We start from the raw sequence: 19,557 nt of genomic DNA on the forward strand, positions 1-19,557 counted from the left end.
AAAAGGAATGTGTTGAGTGAAAGGTGACCCTGAGGTTATTGGCCTTGTAGGTGGAGGCAGGAGGAGGGCCAAGTGGGGCTGGCCAGAGATTGATGGCAAAGGATGGTGAAGGTGTATCGATGAGGAGGATGTCAGTCTTGCTGGCATTTAGAAAGAGACCGTTGGTAGTACACCAAAAGCCTATGGCAATGAGGCTATCGGAAATAAGGGAAGGGCAAGAGGTGGCCAAGGGCAGCCAGGAAATGAGTTGGTTGTCATCAGCATAGCACCGGAATTTGTACAAAAAACTGATAATGCAGTAGTCAAGAGCTGCCAGGTGCTCTCTATGAATTGAGGCTGAGAGGTCAGACCCCTGGTGAACAACACAGGTGGAGAGGGAGACTGAAGATAGGAAAGAGCCAACTTGTAGCTGGGCGGGTCACACATGCCAAACACACATGTCATTGAGTTACACGCATCAGTACTCACCATGTGATGCATCATAATCTGTCCTCTCTCCCACTCCACGGATTTGTTCTTCTGGGATGGACTCTGAAGCGATCTCCTCATGCTGAGTGAGTTCATCCTCCTCTGATGGTGGCCCACCACCAGTCACCAGAGATATGGTGTAATTGGAGGCACGCTTTTGCTTAGCACTGCGTCTGAGGTAATTCCAGCGCTTGTAGCAGTCCTGAGTTGTGCGCACCTGGAATCTCATGGATGTCACACCATCTGCAACATGCTGGCAGTGGACCCAACGCTGGTGATGCGTTGTATGGCACTGTGGGCACACAAGTATATCGCGTTGGTGTTCTGACACGTAGTCCACAATGAAGTTCAGTTCCTGATTGCAGAAAGGCGTCTTCCTTGATGTGCCCGAGGCTGGAGCCGTGTCTGGGGTCCCAGCCTCTTGTGCAGGACCACGCTTCCTCCTTTTGGCCGGTGGTAATGACCCTGAGTGGGCAATGTGGCCCTGATCAGTGGGGGCAGTGGCGCTGGTGGACTGGATCAAGGCAGTGGGTGTTGGTATGAGGACAGAAGGTCTGGCTTGGGTCTGAGTCACTGCCGGTGTGGTGTTGGCTGCATCTGCACATGCAGTTACCATCACCCGGCTGCTTGGGGCAGCAGATGTCATAACTGCCCCAGATACGTGTGCCACAGTCACAGCCACAGTGGACACACATGACCCCAACCTCCAGACAAGATGGAAATCATCCTGGGAGTCCTCGTCACACAACACAACATGCGCTGCCTGACCCAGAGTCCGGGTGGAGGTGCCCACAGCTGCACCTGCAGCTACCACCACCGATGGGCTCGTGACAGCAGAAGTAAATTGCTTTTGGGTGATATGGGTGCCAGGTTGTGATGCAACAGATGCATCACCAGGAGCCACAGGGGGTGCTGGTATGTCTGCACCAGCACGTGGCTGTGCATCCCATCCCAGAGTGGCACCCCTGCCTCTCCCCCCCTGTAGCCACCCTGGCCACCCTGGACTCCCTGTCCTCCCTGGTCTTCGCGCCCACGTGCCCGACCAGGCCCAGCCCTGGGAGGATGCCCAACTTTGCCACCCTTAGCCTTTGGTGGCCTCCCAACCATGACACTGATGGAAAATAGGCTATGGGAGGCTCACTCAATAATTGTCCTGGGCAATTGGCTAGAAGGGGAGGGTACTTTATGGAATAGGTACCCCAGTGCCCCTGCAAGGCTTTCTGTGACCCCTGGGGAAAAATTACGGGTCACACAACGCTCAGGGAATCCCCCCAAACAAAAGAAAAACAAAAAAAAACAAAAAAAAATCAAAAAACAAAAAATCTAAATCAAAAAATCAAAAAATATATATATGAAAACAGGAAATTGAAAAAAAAGATATATTGTGCGTGCGACCCCGGTAGCCCACATGCATGAATTTTACCTCCAGCAGTACAGTATGGCACCCAGGAACACAAAAAACACATACACGTGGAACACGCAGACTACTATGACCTCGAAAACGATACGCATACACAGGGGGAACCACAGTGGGAAAAAAGCGTATGCGGCTCACTGCCTGCCTTGCATGGAAAAAAAAAACACTTGTGCTTGTGCGCATAGGCAACACCCACCAAAAAAAGAGGTAGGGACTTCACACGCTGTGAAGTAATAGCGTGTGATTCCAGCAGAGTAAACACATGCGTCGGTCCCTACGAACAGCACGTACAGTGGTCTGCTGGCCGGCGCTCACCTTTAACCCATGCTGAAGGCAACACCCACGCGCGTAACATCACTTACGCGCTAAGGCCCTTTCCTCGAATTACACGCATCCACACACGGACGTGATTTTTTTGCACGTGTGGATTCACCCGTGCTGAGGGAAAGGCTCGTGCATGTTACGTCACATATGCACTTACTCGCTAAGGGCCTTTCCTTGAATTACCCGCTGACGTGCTGTTTTTTCACGTGCCAAATCACTCCATATCAAGCTGGCCATGAGACAACACACGGAAGACCATGCTCCTGCTCCGAAGGCCATTATCCTGCCCCCCAGAACCCTAAGCAGACTCCCACCTGCCATCTGCTGCTGCCTGCCTGCCTTCTGGCCACATGCCCTGCCATTAGGTGCCGTTATGTCAGCCATCTTCAGGGGTCCATTTGCTGTGACCACCCCTGCGAACAGAAGACTCCCGGCTGCTGTACATTCGCTCCACAGCCCAGCCCCAGGACCCAGTTGCCCACCCGCACCTAGCTCGGGGGTTGCCATGTCGGGGGAAACAGCATCAGACACCACTGGCAACCCCCAGCCAGAAAGGCAGAGGGCTGCCAGCTTCTCAGCAGGAGAGGTTGGCATCCTGGTGGAGCAAGTCCTGGGGCATTATGATGCCCTCTATGGAAGAAGACGCGCCGCCAAGGATGGACAGGAGAGGATCTGGCTGTACATCGTGGTTGCCATCCACGCGGAGGGGGTGGCAACCCGTGACATAGAACACGTCCGTAAGCGCTGGGAGCACTTCAGGTCCAGGACCCTCCGGGTCCAACTTATCACCAACGACATGAGGGTCCTGGAACGTATTAACCCAGCAGTTCACCGCCAGGTCCTTGAGAGGGAGTCTGGTCCGGAGTCGAGCGGTAAGTGTCCATGCATACTTATTGGACGCAGGGCATGTTGAGGTGTGCAAGGAGTGTGCAGCTTGAACATATGTCTGACAAGGCCCATGTATGGATGTGTATGTGCAGGGACATGACTGTGCTGCATGTGAGTCCTGTCATGAGTGATGCACATCAATGGTGTATGTGTTCCAAAGCATGATGCACAACTGCATGTGGAGATGCACACATGTTGATATTTATGTGTATGTACTATGGCATGGTTGGGATGTGACACATGGATGCTGGTTACACCTTCATGTATTTGCACGGCATACATGTGCATGTGTGGGTTGCACATGTGCGACAGTGGTACGACATGGATGCATGTGACACGGACATGTCTGAACCCGATTGGCAGATGTGACATAGTTGTCGATGATTGCACTGTGACAGGTAGTGGAGATGTACAGATGCATGTCTGTCTGTTGGCGCGTGTGCATGTGTTCGGCACTCCCCATGTTGCTTGTGACATCATGACAACCTTTGCATGTTCATGCTGTTGTGTGCGTATGGATGCTGCTGCCTGCTGCATGATTCCTGTCAAATTCTGCATCTATGTGGGTTCAAATGATATGAGTGTTGGGGAGTGTGATGGCATCTGTGAAGTTTGACACTGCCACTCATGTGCAACTTTGACATGTGTATCTGACCATTGTACAGTGCCCTGATGCCTGTGTTCTGTCTCTCCCTGTCTGCAGCGTCAACTGATGAAGAGGGCGGAGATGGTGCTGTGTATCACAGAGGCAGGGATCCCACCGCCAGATGGAGACGCAAGGCCCAGCTCTCCTCCCATGTTGTCATCTCTTCCGGGAGTGAGGAGTCTGGTGCCGCGTCCATGGCCACAGCTGCTGAGGGAAGGTCCAAGAGGAGGAGGTTGGAGGTGGACTCCTCGGCAGCAGTAAGTGTAGCTGAGCCCCCACAGGGGCCTATGGAGGAAGATGGCACAGAGTCATCCAGGTTGGTTGGGAGTTTGGTTGAGGAGGAGGCTGCGGAAGGCCCACTCATGGAGCCTGGAGGTGGGCATTCCACTGGTTCTAGTGGTGCAGTCCAGGGGCAGGGACAGGAGGCAGCACAGGCCACCGCAGAGGTGCCTGTGTGTGATCCTGTCCCCGATCCTGTGACTGCATCATCCCACACCAGCAGGGATGCCTTCGTCCAGATCTGTTTTCAGGGAAGGGATACGCAAACAACAACTGGCCTTCCTCTCCCTGCGGATGTGGCAATCCGGGACCGGGTTGAGCCTGTCCTAGCTGGGGTGGCGTTGCATCCACATGATATTCGGGATGACGTGCAGGGTTCTTGTGAGGACAATGCACGTTATTTTAAATACCTCATTGACCGCGTCGGCATACTAGGACAGTTCATCCAGGCTGGGTTCCTCCGTGTGCTGGATCTTCTAGTGACCCCCTCCTCAACTGAACCCCCAATGAGCCAGTCATCCTCCTTGCCATCTTCCTGCCCTAGTATCACCTGGGCACCCTGTGGAGCTGCCCCTGACCCAGCGGCCAGGCTGGTGGAGGACACATCCCTGCCACAGTCAGGAGTCGGAGGTCCAGCAGTGGTGGCCACCCCAACAACTGGACCTCAGCAAGAGGAGGACGAGCAGGCATCGACCAGCAGGGCACATGCACGGCAGCAGCAGGCTCAGGGTGGGAGCCATAATGGCTCGGGACCTTCAACATCACAGGGGCAGGAATCGGCCGGAGGGCAGGAGGATCCTGGATTGGGAGTGTCTTTCCTGTGGCAGCATTTGGGCCAGAGGATAGATGCAGAGTGGCGGCGGGTGGAGGATGCACAGCTCACTATGGTCAGGGCGGAGAACTCCATGCGCAGGGCATTGAGGCAGGCTGAGTGCCTCGAGGCAACTCGCAGGGAGTTGGAACAGGCCATGACTGCATCCCTGCGACACCCGGAGGCCAGGGAGGAGGCCCGCCTCCGGGACATAGACATGGAGTTTGATGATGCCCTGGCCCGGAACATCAACAAGTGAGCCGTTGGACTTGCCCGCCGCCATTGTACATAGTTCATTAATGCTAGGTTTCCTTTGTTTTCTTCTTTTATTTTGGAGTTCATGGACATTGCTCCACTTCATGTATACAGTTTTTTTATTCATAGGACTTTTTTGTAGGTTTCCTTTTGTTTGTGGATCATGGACCATTTGGACTTCCATTGTATATAGTTGCAGACTTGTACATACTTTCTTTTTCAATTTTACCATGGATCAATGGTTTTCTTTTATTTGGATTATATATTTATTATTGACATTGGCAATGGACCACTTTTTTATTCAACATGACGTTTATTTTTCTTTTCATTGGATGACCATTTTTTTGGTTATATCTGTCATTGTATATTGATTTTCAAGTTTGATTTCCTCTATGTTGCTTCATTATGTTTTTAATACATTTTTTCTAACTTCATGATTGGTGTTGTTTTCTATCATTGCTTTTGTGCATGTCTCACTGAACATTGCCTCAGTCATGTGTTGCCACTGCGTGGCTCTGTTGTGCATTTATGCATGGGCATGGTGGTTCTTTTAAGACTGTCATGGTATGGGTAATTTGGGAGTGGATGCTGTGGATAGTTGCATGCTTGTACTGGGGGGCAAGGGGGATTTGGGTTGGCATTAGGGCCATGGGTCTGTTTTGTTAGGACATGTTGTTTGGTATGCCATGTGTCGGGGCCTGCTGGCAGGTGCTCGTCAATGGGGGTGGGTAGGGGTGTGGGGGTACATGAGTCGGGGCCTGCTGGCAGGTGCCCGTCAATGCGGTGGGTGGGGCTCATGGGTCGGTGCTCCTGAGTGCATGGTGCCATGTGGGCTGCCTGTGGGGCATGCCCAGGGGGGATGGGCTGCCTGCTGGGCATGGTCAGGGGTGTAGGGTAGTCCCCTGTGGTGTGGGCTGCCTGCGGGGCATGCCCAGGTGGGATGGGCTGCCTGCAGGGCATGGTCAGGTCATGGTCACATGTGTTGTTGCGTGGCCAGTGTGAAAAACAGCACATTTGCGTAAATTCCGAGGAAAGGCCCTTAGCGCGTAAGCGCGTAGGTGATGTAACATGCACACAGGCGTTTCTCTCACCATGGGTTAAAGGTCTCACATGGGTTTCCATCGCTCTGTACGTGCTCTTCGTGGGAAGTGGTATGTTTATTCCAGGGGTGCACGTGGACTTTTACATGCGTTTTCGCTAGCACGAGCGGAGCAGGGTATGTGTATTCCGGGGGTGTGTGTGGACTTTTACACACATTTTCGCTAGCGCGAGCGGGGTACGCATATTCCGAGGGGTGCGAGTGGACTTTTACACACATTTTCAAGAAGTCACTGAGAAGTGTTCTTAGATACAAGTTCTGCTTATCTGCGAGTTTGGTACATTCTATCAACAGGTGTCTCAAGGTTTCGGGTTGATTCTTTTGGTGACAAAATATACAGACATTTCCATTCTTATCAATAATGCCACGGCTGGCAGAGACATCTCTAGTGGGCCATAGATTCAATCTAAATCTTAGATACATACATCTAAATCTTGCTGACGGACTTCTTGTGCCTTTTAAACTTTTCAAACCACAAAGGCAATGAAAGAGGACTACACTTTACCAAACTACCAAAATGTCCAACACAGTTTCACTTCAAGCTATCACACATAAGAACCCAATGAAAGCACTCAAACCTGCCAACTGTAAACAGAAAAATGCTGACATCATCTATGCTCCACTGCAAGTAATACTTGAATTACAAATAACCATGCATGTTCAAGAAAACAGTGACAGACTGCAGACATCATGGCTAGAGCGAAAACTGTGTGGTCTATGAGACATGGTTATTTTGATTAATGTGTTTTTGTAGAAACCCACACATTGACATCAACCTGTATTTACCTGAATTTAGAATTAATTGGTTTGGATTGTGAAGAATGCCATGGTGCCAGATCTTTTCTAAATTGTTAAGTCTGAGGAGCACAGAGCAGCCAGTTGTCATACTCATTAATTGCAGAGGCAATGATTTGGGCAATGTTTGAGGTATGTTTCTGTCTTTAATTAAAAAACAAGATTTGGAAAAACTCATGGAACTTTATTATCACACCACCTTCATGTTTTCCAACATAACTGGCAAAAATGGAAGTAGAACACCAAGTTTAATTCCAAAATAGAGAAATCCGGAGAAATGTGAACAAATTAGCTTTATAGACATGATGGAGTACATCTAACTGATATAGGAAATGCACTCTTCATTTACAACAATAAATCAGCAATTCTACTTTGTTGAAAAACTACAATCAATGTACCCAAAAGCAGTCCTTTTAAGGACTACCATATATATATATATATATATATATATATATATATATATATATATATATATATATATATATGTAATGAACCCTGCAGGAAAGGCGGAAGGCACCCAGGAAGCAGCTTTGCATGTGAGAATCTCGGCAAAACACTGAGCCAAGAAACCATTAAATACAACTTTTTGCCACACTAAACCTATGGGGCATATACCTGGTCACTCTAATTGAGAAAGAATCTCTTTAAAACGTTTCAATCAATTCAGAAAATATAGCCTCTTTTCAAACAAACTTTCAGAAAACATAAAAAACACATACTCCGTAAATGTCTTTTAGTAGGTAATTGTATTCATCATTCCTACAATATTCTTGCTCATCTGAATTTCACGATTTCATCAAATACAAAGATATTTCATCAAACAAGAGCAGAAAATTCTTAACCACAAGCAATATTTGTTAGAAAAAAAGCTTTTTCTGTTCAGCAAATTTGCCGAATTTGTAATTTCTAAGGTACGTTTCAATTTAACAAAAGGGGTTTTGTTTCCCCACACAATCACAATCACATGATGTTTGTCCACTATGCGTTTCGGGGTTATCTTCACCCCTTCTTCAGGTGTTGATGTGTTGTTTTTAACAATTTCTCTGTACCATAAAAGTAAATTTAACAAAAATCAGAGATTTGTACCAATATTGCCTCTATGGTCCAGTGAGCTCCAGTATCCCACGAATGAATTTTAAGCTAATTTCACTGACCTTGGAAATATCCAGGCTCTCTATAGTCAATTCTGACTGCCGTGTCACTTCCTGATTAATCTTCCAAGGGTCTGGCCAGATATTGCAATCACTCTGTAGAGAGAACAATAATAATGAACTTTTTACCCACCACAATCTGCTATTCGCTACAACTGTGTCAAAATAAATCTAAAAAGAATCAAAAAAAGCCAAAATCCCATTTCCCAAACTTACATGCCCTCAACTCAACTCGTATCACAAACGCAACGCGGTGATGGCGAAAAGGCTGCAACCACAGCCTCCCGTCCCGCGGTGCGGTTTTAAATAGGATATCAATGAGTCACGTGATCGTGATTCTGATCACGTGACCCAACGTAACTCTCTTACGGGACCTACAACAATACCAACGCTTGTAAATACAAATATGTATCAAACGCAACGCGGGAACGGTGCATTGGCTGCAATCGCAGCCTCCCATCCCGCGATGCGTGAAGTTAAATATATTAAATCAGTCGCGTGATCGCGAGTGAATATGATGCCTGTCGCTTGGTGTCGCCCCACGTGATACCAAAGTCATCACATGACGGCCTATCCGTGACGGGTCACACAATTCGAAAACTTAGACTATTCATAATTAGCTTCCTTCGGATTGTCCAGTCAGTTGTGAATTCTTGTTTGTAGGAAAATCAAAAAATAATACACTCATGTACATATTGCGTGTATGAGAAAGAAAACCCCCCAGTGGATATAAAATCCAGTGCAGGTAAGCCCTATACCAATGTCTATTCAATAACTATACTAAATTCCAGGGGCAACTATATATGATAAATATAAACCAAACCATCCCTGCTCTACAAAAAAGTGAACTGGGACATGCTTCCTCAGTGTTCATCCTCTCTTCTCCCAACAAAAATTTGGCACTAACTGTAGTCCAATATTAACGCCACCAGAGTATTCCAATCTATTCAATGCCTAAATTCATTCATGTACCACGGGCGCTCGCCATGCAAACAGAGACAATTCACTACATTTCCCTTATTTATTTAACATACTTCATATTCCATCATTTTTATCGTGAACATATCCTCACAGGTGGATCAACACTCCAATTTCAGTTATCACAGTTCTATATATACTTTAAGCCCAAAAATAGGGCAATTCCAAAAGTGAATAAAAAAAGCAGTTATACTCACAATAATCAACAAAAAATCAACAAAAAATCACATCAGATAAAGCAAGTCAAATCAAACTCATTATTCATACCTTTGGTTCAAGTGTGTCTAGCCGCTCAATCCACTCCACCTCTTTTTGTCTCAGTAACTTTTGTATGTCACCCCCTCTTTTACAGCATCTGACTTGCTCCAAAATCACCACTTTCATCTGAGCCACTGAGTGTTTGTATTCTTTAAAGTGTTGTGCCACTCGTGAGTGGACTGGGCATAATCGGATGTTAGATTTGTGCTCAGTCCACCTCAATTTGGCTTTTCTTGATGTCAGCCCCACATAAAATAGTCCACATGGACATTTAATTCCATACACTACATTGCTTGTATCACATGTACTAGTGTGTCTAAGGAGGATCTTTTTTCCTGTATGAGGATGGTTAATGCTTGCTCCCTTAATCACATTATAGCAATGTTGATAATTATTGCAGGGTAAAGTGTCCCTGAACACATTAGGGCCGATAACTGGTGTTTGATAATCAGCTCGAACAACAAAGTCTCTTATAGATTTACTCTTTCTATATGCAAAGGTTGGTTCTTTCTCAAACAAGTGTATTAACAAAGGATCCATTTTCAACATTTGCCAATTTCTTCTGATAATTTTCTTGATTTTGTGACTCCGTTGAGAGTATGTTGCCACGTATACCATCGCTTACGAATCTTCCTTTGGTGACCGTTTCAATGTATTAGCTCTGGGGACTGCTGAAGCCTTCGTTAAGGCACTTTCTAGTGTGGTTGTTTTATAACCACATTTAGAAAATGTCTCCTTCAGTTTGTTAGATTGAATCTCAAACTCAGCTGGCTCTGAAATCAGTCTGCGATACCTTATGAACTGACTGTAGGGTATGCTTTGAATTGTAGTAGATGGGTGAAAGCTAGATGCTATCAATGTGCTGTTTCTGTCCGTGGGTTTGTTATAGATGGTCGTGTGCAGGTGATTGTTTTTAACATAGATTTCCATATCCAAAAACTGGATCTGGTTTTTGTTGGTCTGAGTCGTGAACTTAATTCTTGGTGCTAGCTGATTCATGTACTCAAAAAATTGAAGGAGACTTTGATGAGAACCTCTCCAGATACCAAAGATATCATCTATAAATCTCATAAAGCTTCTTAAGTGAGGCTGATATTGTGGATTGTTCAAAACCATTTTTTGTTCCAAATGCGCCATGTAGGTATTCGCATACCCAGGTGCCATAGCGGCCCCCATTGATGTTCCTGCAATCTGAATAAAGTATATATTTTCAAAACAAAAAATGATTATTCAAGACCAATTTCAATAAATTCAGTATGCACATATTGTTTGCCTTGCATTCTTGTGATGACAGTAGTAACCATTCCATTGCCTCCAGGCCTGCATCATGTGTTATATTTGTATACAAACTACAAACATCTATTGTAAAAAGAATGTCTGTAATCTCTTCAAATTCAAGATCCTTGATCTTTAATAAAAAATCTGTAGAATCCTTTCTGTATGTTGTAGTATTTTGCACAAGTGGCTGAATTGCTTGATCAATGTATTGTGCCAATGGTTCTAGAAGACTGTCGGTTGCTGCTATAATAGGTCTACCTGGAGGGTTCTGAAGATTTGTATGTACTTTTGGTAAGATATACAATACCAGCATTGTTGGACAATCCTTGGTTAAGAATAATCTTGTTTTATCCGTTATCCACTCTTGATCTATTGCTTCATCCAAAAATTCATTGATTAATGTTCTCACTCGATTTGTAGGGTCAAAACTGACCTCCAGGTATGTATCTTGATCGTTCAATTGGCGTTTCACTTCCAATTTGTATTTCTCTCTTCCATTATTACTAATGCGCCACCCTTATCGGCTGGCTTCAGTATAATGTCTTGATTCTGCCACAATTTATCCAACGCCAGTCTTTCATTTTTGGTGAAATTACTCATCATATTTCTGTTCTTAAAGGAAATAGATTTGAAATCTCTTGATGTTTGTTTATAAAAAACTTCCAAAATATGATTCTGTTTATGCGGTGTGAACACACTTTTTGGTGAAATTTCAAGATATTTTGAGAGTTCCAATGGTTGTACTCCTTCCGTAGTAGCAAAAAATACTTTCAATTTCATCTTTCGAATTAACCTAAAAAGATACATTTTCTCTTTAAGAAGATTGCTTGAATAAGTTGGAACAAACGATAAACCCTTTTGAAGAGTCTTTGATTCAAAGTCACTTAATTGATATGATGATATATTAATGACTAGGTTTTCTTTTGAGGAATATTCACTTGGCGTGCTGGATTTTTTCTTTTTGGATCTTCGGGTTTTCTTTTGTCTAAAAAAGGCCCGCTTGCACTTGTTCCATTGAATGTCAGCAAAAAGGTTATACTTTCAAATGTCCAGGACAGAAAAAGACAGCACGAAAAACGACGTGTTTCACGATAACAAACCGCTTGTTCACGTTAGGGGTGAAGAACACAGAAAAATGACTATTTATTCTATCGTAGGCTCTATGGTTGTGGTATAGAGAGTCGCGCACACTTCCTTTGAGTCTAATACTCATATCTGCCATCTTTGATTGGGTTGAACAGCTTAGCCAATCATTATGGCAAAACAAAACAAAACATGCTTATGAATCGGGCATTATAAAAGGTAGGAAAAAAGATATTACAGATTTAAGATCACTTCATGTAGGGTATCTATTAAAACAAAACCAATGCATTATTTGGAATTCAGTGCATAGTGCACATAATTTTTGTTTTTTTTGTTCTGAGATTCATGTGTATTAAAATTGTCTATTCGAGTACAAATACCTGGCTTCGCTAGCTGTGCAAAGTATGCAATATACAACAAAATATTGTTAAAGTGCTATGTGCAATTAGCAGCCACAAAGTACAACTCACAGTTGATAAAGTGCAACGTGCGTTTAGCAGCCTCGCAACATTATTCTCTATATTGCAATAAAATAAAGTATACACATATATAAGTATCCAAAGCAAATTTTGAAAATAAATATATGCACAACACACACTACATTTTCAATATGCTTAAATACCTTCTATGGGAGGCCCTTAACATAGCTGTTGTGTTTTTGTTTAAACATACATCCCAACAATGTTATTTTATTGCGAGAACCCCTCTACTTCTCCAATCCCTCTACTACACTCCTTCTTGGAATTCCAAAAACGTTCAACATTTCTCATGCTCTTCCCTTAGATGATTTATTAATGAATTAATATCCTGTGCCCCCAGTCAAAAATATCTTTCCACAGCTTCAACACATACCACTTGCCTCATCTCGAGTTGGGTGATATCCTGGCAGTATTCCCGCCGGGATACCGCCTACACTAATAGTGCTACCGCCAACCGGTCGGGCGCTATTAGTGCCAGATCACGGGTTTGGCAGAACGGTACTTCCCCATTCCCCATTGGGCTCATTCGGGGATTCCCAATTCCCCATTGGACACAAAGGGGAATTTTCAGCAAGATTACCATCAGCGGTATTTCCGTGCGGTAATAGCACAGGAAATCAGCAAATTTCTGGTGGATTTACCCCCAGCTCAAAGCTGGGGGTAAATACTGCCAAACCTGTGATTTAGTGGACCCTTAAATGCGGCGGTAATAGCATTACCGCCGCATTTAAGGGTTACCACCCAACTCGTGATGACCCTGTCTGTCTAAAGTAATGTTGTAAAGCCAGAAAAATGTTGTTAGCCAATGCTTTTCATAAACTGTATCTTCCACATCATTGTTAGTGTCATTCTCAAAATGTTATATTCCTCCATAATTTTCTGAACAATCAGATTCATCACATGACAGCAAGGGTGAATGAGTTGTCAGAATCAGCTTCTGAAATTGTCTTGATTTTTTCATTTCACCTCTAAAATGTATTTTAAAAATGTACACCAATAACTGTATGCATGCACTCTTAAACTCTACATCTGCTAATAACACACCTTTCCCTGACGAGAATGTAACATAAACTCCACCTTCCAATGCCATGCATTGTTCCAAAATGCACCTAGTATTACCCAATCAACAAATATTTTCAAGCTCATAATCTCATTGGCCAAAACGTTTCACCTTTACTTGTATATTTATTTATTGAGTATAATCTCGGTTATGATATGATATATTATTTATAACACACTTAACCAGAGATATCTAAGGACAGACCCAGGGATTGAACCTGTGTTGCTCCATGTGCCTTGTTTCCAAGGCGAGCACGTTGCCCCTGAGCTATCCTCCCAAGATAGTTACAACAGGTACTCTAAAATCAAATAACTGCACCTACAAAATCAACCATTGTAGCTATGCTTATGGTAATCTGCCAAAATACACAACGCCCTATTGGTGGATTTATAGCCAAAACTTTGATAGACACAGTTTAACCACGGTTATTCTGCTGATACAAAACAAAGATGAAAACATTTCTCAAGCAAATAACCCCAGGACACATCACAACCAAACATGTCCAACACATTGACATTGTCAAAATGAAAATTATCTTGTTTTCACCATGTTTTTTTGGTTTCGACAGCTGATAACCGTGGCTATGACAGGCGAATCCCTATTGGCTTGTAACGTATCCGCAGCTATAACGGCTCACCTATGGTCACGGTTACCTCTGCGGACTGAAATTACACAATGGCCCTTTTCTGGCAAAATACCTGTGGCTACGACGGGAATAGTATAACGGCAGCTACTTTGACGACAGAAAACAAAGTTTAATATGACAAACAACCCAGGCCACATCACAATTAAACATGATTAATAATTTAAATCACACCAAAAATGTGCCAGTTTATTTGTAAGCATTCCACAGCCCATATAACCATGGTTATGAATGGGCTGTTATAGCAGCGTTTACCAATGTGCACCAAAATAACACAATGCCCATTTGCTGTTGGCATAACCATAGCTATGACCATGCCTCTACAGCCACATGTGCGATTACCGCCGCTCGCTGGGCGGGAATACACATGTAAATGCGTTTTTTAAGTTCTTGTGTCCGTAACCACAGATATGATGCTATGCCCACCTCGTAATCGCAATGATGCCTACCGTGACTATGTATCACAGCTCCTGATTGGTTCTCTGGAATAACCACAGTAATTCTACCACACACACAGAAAACCTCTATGATTCTCACATTTCTTTGTTTGTCTTGCTTGGAGACAGTTCTCTCTGACAGCAGCAAGAGCTTTTTCCCAAAAGAAAAACACATTTTTCCCAAACCTGTTTACCTGCCCTTGTTTAACTAGCTTTTTGTCTCGTTTTTTTTTTTTTTTTTTAAAAAGCGTTTTATTTTAGGTAGCATTGTCTGTTTGTCTTGCCTTTCTTCCTTAGTTTACACATTTTCCTCCTAGACCCACATATACCAACATGTCTGGACACGAGAGTGACAGTAGCAATGACATCCAGTAAGTCGTTATCCCTCCACAATCTGAGGATGTTGTCTAAGTTGCCAACACCTCACCCCCCTGCAAGAAGGGCTGCAGCATTATGATTCCCTCTGACAGCTGGAGGTACTTCCTGGTGCCGGAGCTCTGTTGACTGAAGGAGGTTGAGGAGGTCTGATGCACCTTCTGCCTCAAAGTCCTGCTGCGGGCTATCCAAAGCCCCATCCCATAGCCTGGGCACCTCAGTCCTAATACAACATCTCGTAAGGTTGCACAGGGATGAGGTGGAGGAGCCCTACCAGCAGGACCACTACAGGCAGAAGGCAATTGCCAATGGACCTCAGGCGGCACAACCTTACACAATTGCTGCACCCACCTCCTCACCTATAGCTGAAGCACTATCAGCTCTGGCCATTGATGGGGATGAGGTGGTCCAATTCCACCCGCCTTACCATTCCCGGGGTGACTAAAGCACAGGTGAACCAAGGGGGGAAGGACTCCCCACTCCCAATGTACCTGATCATGTGATATAATATACAAATGTATCTGCAAAACCTAATCCATTGCCTAGTCATAGACGTCATCTTTTTACTAGACCCAGAAACCGTCTCCCTGCAATTCCCAGCTCTCCCCATCCCCAGTGCCTCATGCAGCATGGAGAGCCAAAGCCCCCACCATCTCTCTTCCTCGGCAGCTCTTTTCGAGCCTTGTTCTCATGGAAGTCCAATCATTTATTGTTGCATTGTCCCGCATCACTTGCCCAGACTGCGCTCTCTGCAAAGCATGAGATCACAGCAAACCTTCTAACACAAGTGCCCATCCATCTGAACTAAACTGTCTGTGCCATTTCAACTCCCTCCTCACCAGGCCAAGCCCCACCCCAGTTCCCGACCCCTCACCCTTCTTCATGTTGATAACCATGTTGACCCCCTCACGTTGGCCATTTCAGAACAACCACCACAGGCCTAATCCCAGCTAGAAGTATATCATCCCAGTCCCAACAGAAACAAACGTCTCCCTTTTTCATGAGAGTTCTAAGAGGGGAGTATGACAGACCCAGCATCTGGGGGGGCACCTGGTTAGTGGGAAGCAACTGGAAAAGCAACAACCAATCATCACTGTACCTCCCTTATAGTATCAACTGTTCCATAGGACCCTTTATAATGGAATGTTAGGATTTGTACATTATATGAAAACTGGATGATGATGCTGTGTGCCCTTTTAATGTGCTGCCCGTGTTTTGTTTGGCAGAGGCCTCTCGGGCAGCAGAGTTCTTTGCTTGCTTTATTGTATATAAAGTTTTGTTCTTCCTTGCAAATGATCTCTTAGTCTTGTTTCCTACTAGGGTGTGTCAATTATTCTGGCAAATTGCATATCACATGCTTTTGCAGGGGGCATGCCTTCACCATGTCACCTTCAGCAACATCCGGTGGGACCATAGCTGCAGCACCTTCCACCAGTTGGCGAGTGGCAGCAGTACCACCTGCGAATCAACCTGCTGTCATTCTGCCAGTGGTAAATCTGAGCGAGTGAATGATCCTGTGCCTTGTATGCTACAACAGGATTCCGACGGGAGGTGACACTCTAGATGAGTGGACAGTTGCAATTTCAGAACACCAGGGGCCAGATTACAGAAACTTTGCACCAGTGCAAGTGCAAAGTTGCCCGGTATTAGCACTAGGGCAAAGTTTGCCCTATTTTTAAAAACAGTGGCACAAACTAGAAGACTACTACACCATGACAAGGGCAGTTTGGAATATTCTGTGACACATTTCACATATTTGACGACATGGGCATATAGCTGTGTTTATTGCCACGTCTATAGCTGTGCATATAGTAAAATTATTCCTTAATGGCAATCTCTAATTTCCTGCGCCCTAGACTCCACGATTTCACATGGTGTTCTCCTTCCCCCTTCCAACATCTATCCTGATGTTATTTCATCCTTTTTGCCCCTCCAAATGACTTTTATAGAACATTTTATTTTCAGCTATTGGTGCCTATAGCTGAGGGTTAGGCACGGTCATAGACGCAGTTATGGAAAATTCCTTTGTTGTGATCGCATTATTTCCTGTATCCTGGACTCCACATGTTCACATGGTGTCCTTTTTCCCCCTCCCCACCACTAGCCTGAGGTAATTTCATCCTTTTTAAACCTCCAAATCACCTTTTCTAACTTTGTATTCATGGCTAACTGTGGCTATAGCTGCGTAGGTAGCATTAGCAGCATTTATCCCGTTGCTGCAAATTCCTCCCCTAGCCGTGGGTATTGAACATTTCTTCCATAGCCATGGTTATTGAACATTTCTTCATGAAAATCACATTATATTTACATCCTTGCATCCAAAATGTCACATTGTATCTTCTTACCCCTCCCCACATCTAGCCTGATGTTGTTTCATGCTTCCCCCTCCCCCTAAATGGCGTTTTTCCCTTTTCATTTTCGGCTAGCCATGGCTATACCCATTATAACCCCCCCCCCAGAAAATAGCTGTTTTTTTTTCATTTCTGAAAAGCCACTCTCCTGCAAAGCACCATGGGAGACATAGCTATCATTTTTGGAGATGGGGCAACCCCTTCTCCTTCAAATATTTTAAAAACTACTAACCTCAGACCTGCTCGCCACTGCAAATCGAGTCAATGCTTCATGCACAAGTTCTTTTGTTCCTGGTCCAATTCTGTCTAGCAATTTTGGCTGTATGCTGGAGCAACAGTATTTATTTTGTAAAGGTTCTTTCCCAAAATGTCGAGTCAGGGGGCAGGGGGGTTTGAGGGCAGGAGGCATGACACAATTTTTATTTGCAAAATTTCATCCGTCAAGCAAGTCAAAAGTTCTTAGCAATTCATTTTGTGGATTTCCTATGTATCTCACTACTCATGTTAACTATAGTGTGGCAACCACCACACTACAATGTATATGGTATGAAGTTTGGCAGCATTTCAGTGGTAAATGCTCCAGAATACTGCCAAAGGGAATTACCATTACTGCAACTTGACCCAGCGGAATTACTGCCGGATTACAAGTGATGGTATGGCATTGTTAGTCCCCATTTATGGAGTTCATAGGGCTCAATGGGGATTTCGACATAATTTCCACCGGCTGTAATTTTGCCATTTTACAGATTGTTGTCAGTAAGGCGATGGAATTAGCTCCAGCATTTTGCTGGAGGTTTTCTCCCCTCTGCCTCACCACCAAAGTTGTAGTATGGCTGTGCAGTAATGTGGCAGTAATCGATGGTAACCCAGTTACCATTGTATTAACTCCATTCTTTCCCACACCAGTTCTTAGGTAGAATTGATGTGGTCACACTGTGTGAGACTACATAACACTTAACTGCTTGGTATTAGGTAACCCACCTTTTGGTACAGGTCTGTACTACACAAGTTGGTAGTGTGACTGAGCAGCCAGGCCTATCTCAAGAGGGGCAAATGTTAGCTGTAGAGCTGTACAAATGAAATCCATAAATACAAGGTTTTAGTTATAAATAGTTATTTATTTAATTAACATCAATTTTTAAATAAGCATTCTTTAAAAAGGCAATTTGTTGCAACAATGTAAATCTACTTTACAATTACTTTTCAGAATCAAAACAAGTTAGTGGATAATGTTTGGATATGCTTCTTACACAGTTCCTACACCCCGAGGGGACTTCAATCACAAGGACAGTAATGGCATTTATATATCACACTAGTAAACTTTGCAGATTCTGAGGTTGCAGAAAGGAAAGGTTAGGGAAGTAAAAAGGTTAGACAGTTTGCTAGTATATGGGAGGAGAACTAAATCTTCAAATGAAATCTAGATAAACCTTTCCCAGCAGTAACAGTGTACAACAAGCTACCACCTATGAGGGATAAACAGTAGCAAAGTTAATGGACTGGAAGAGTCTTCAGGGAGCCAGGACAGCCACATTCATTTGGGACAGATTCTATGGATCTGATGTACTTCTTGGATCAAAGTCTTGTTAGCATGTCCACTCTTAGATGGAATTGTGAAAGTTAGCATGTCCACTCTTAGATGGAATTGTGAAAGTTAGCATGTCCGCACCTAGACGGAATTGAGAAATGTTAGCATGTCCACTCTTAGATGGAATTGTGAAAGTTAGCATGTCCACTCTTAGATGGAATTGTGAAAGTTAGCATGTCCGCACCTAGATGGAATTGTGAAAGTTAGCATGTCCACTCCTAGATGGAATTGTGAATATTGGCCTGCGCCGCATCTAGATAGAACTGTGAATGTTAGCATGTGAAAGTTGCATTTAGAAAGTGTGCCCTATAGCCTCTCCTTGAATTTTAAAAATGTGCCCAATAGCCTCTCTGGTAAATGGAATTTAGAAGTGTGCCCAAGATCCTCTGTGAAAGTTGCATTTAGAAGTGTGCCCAATACTCACTCTGTGAAACTGCATTAAGAAGTGTGCCCAATAGACACTCTGGAAAGTTGCATTTTGAAGTATGCCCAATAAGCTTGCTGTGAATTTAATAGTGTCCCCAATAACCACTCTGTGAAAGTTGCACTTAGAAGGGTGCCCAATACCCCCTCTGTGAAATTTAGAAGTGTACCCAATTACCCAATAACCTCTGTGAGAGTTACATTTAGAAGTGTGCCCAATAGCCCCTCTGGTAAATTGAATTTAGAAATGTTCCCAATAGCCTCGCTGGAAAATTGATTTTAATAGTGCGCCCAATAGCCTCTCTGTGGAAAACTGAATTTAGATATGGGCCCAATATCCTCTGTGAAAGCTGCATTTAGAAGTATGCCCATTAGCCACGCTTTGAAAGTTGTATATTTTTTTTTTTTAAATATATTTTTATTTTGTTTTAAGTGAAAACAGTATAAACAAACTTGTGACATTATATACAA

This window comes from Ambystoma mexicanum, chromosome 10 (assembly GCF_040938575.1).
Source record: "Ambystoma mexicanum isolate Mex_15411 chromosome 10, UKY_AmexF1_1, whole genome shotgun sequence".
Classification (NCBI taxonomy): domain Eukaryota; kingdom Metazoa; phylum Chordata; class Amphibia; order Caudata; family Ambystomatidae; genus Ambystoma; species Ambystoma mexicanum.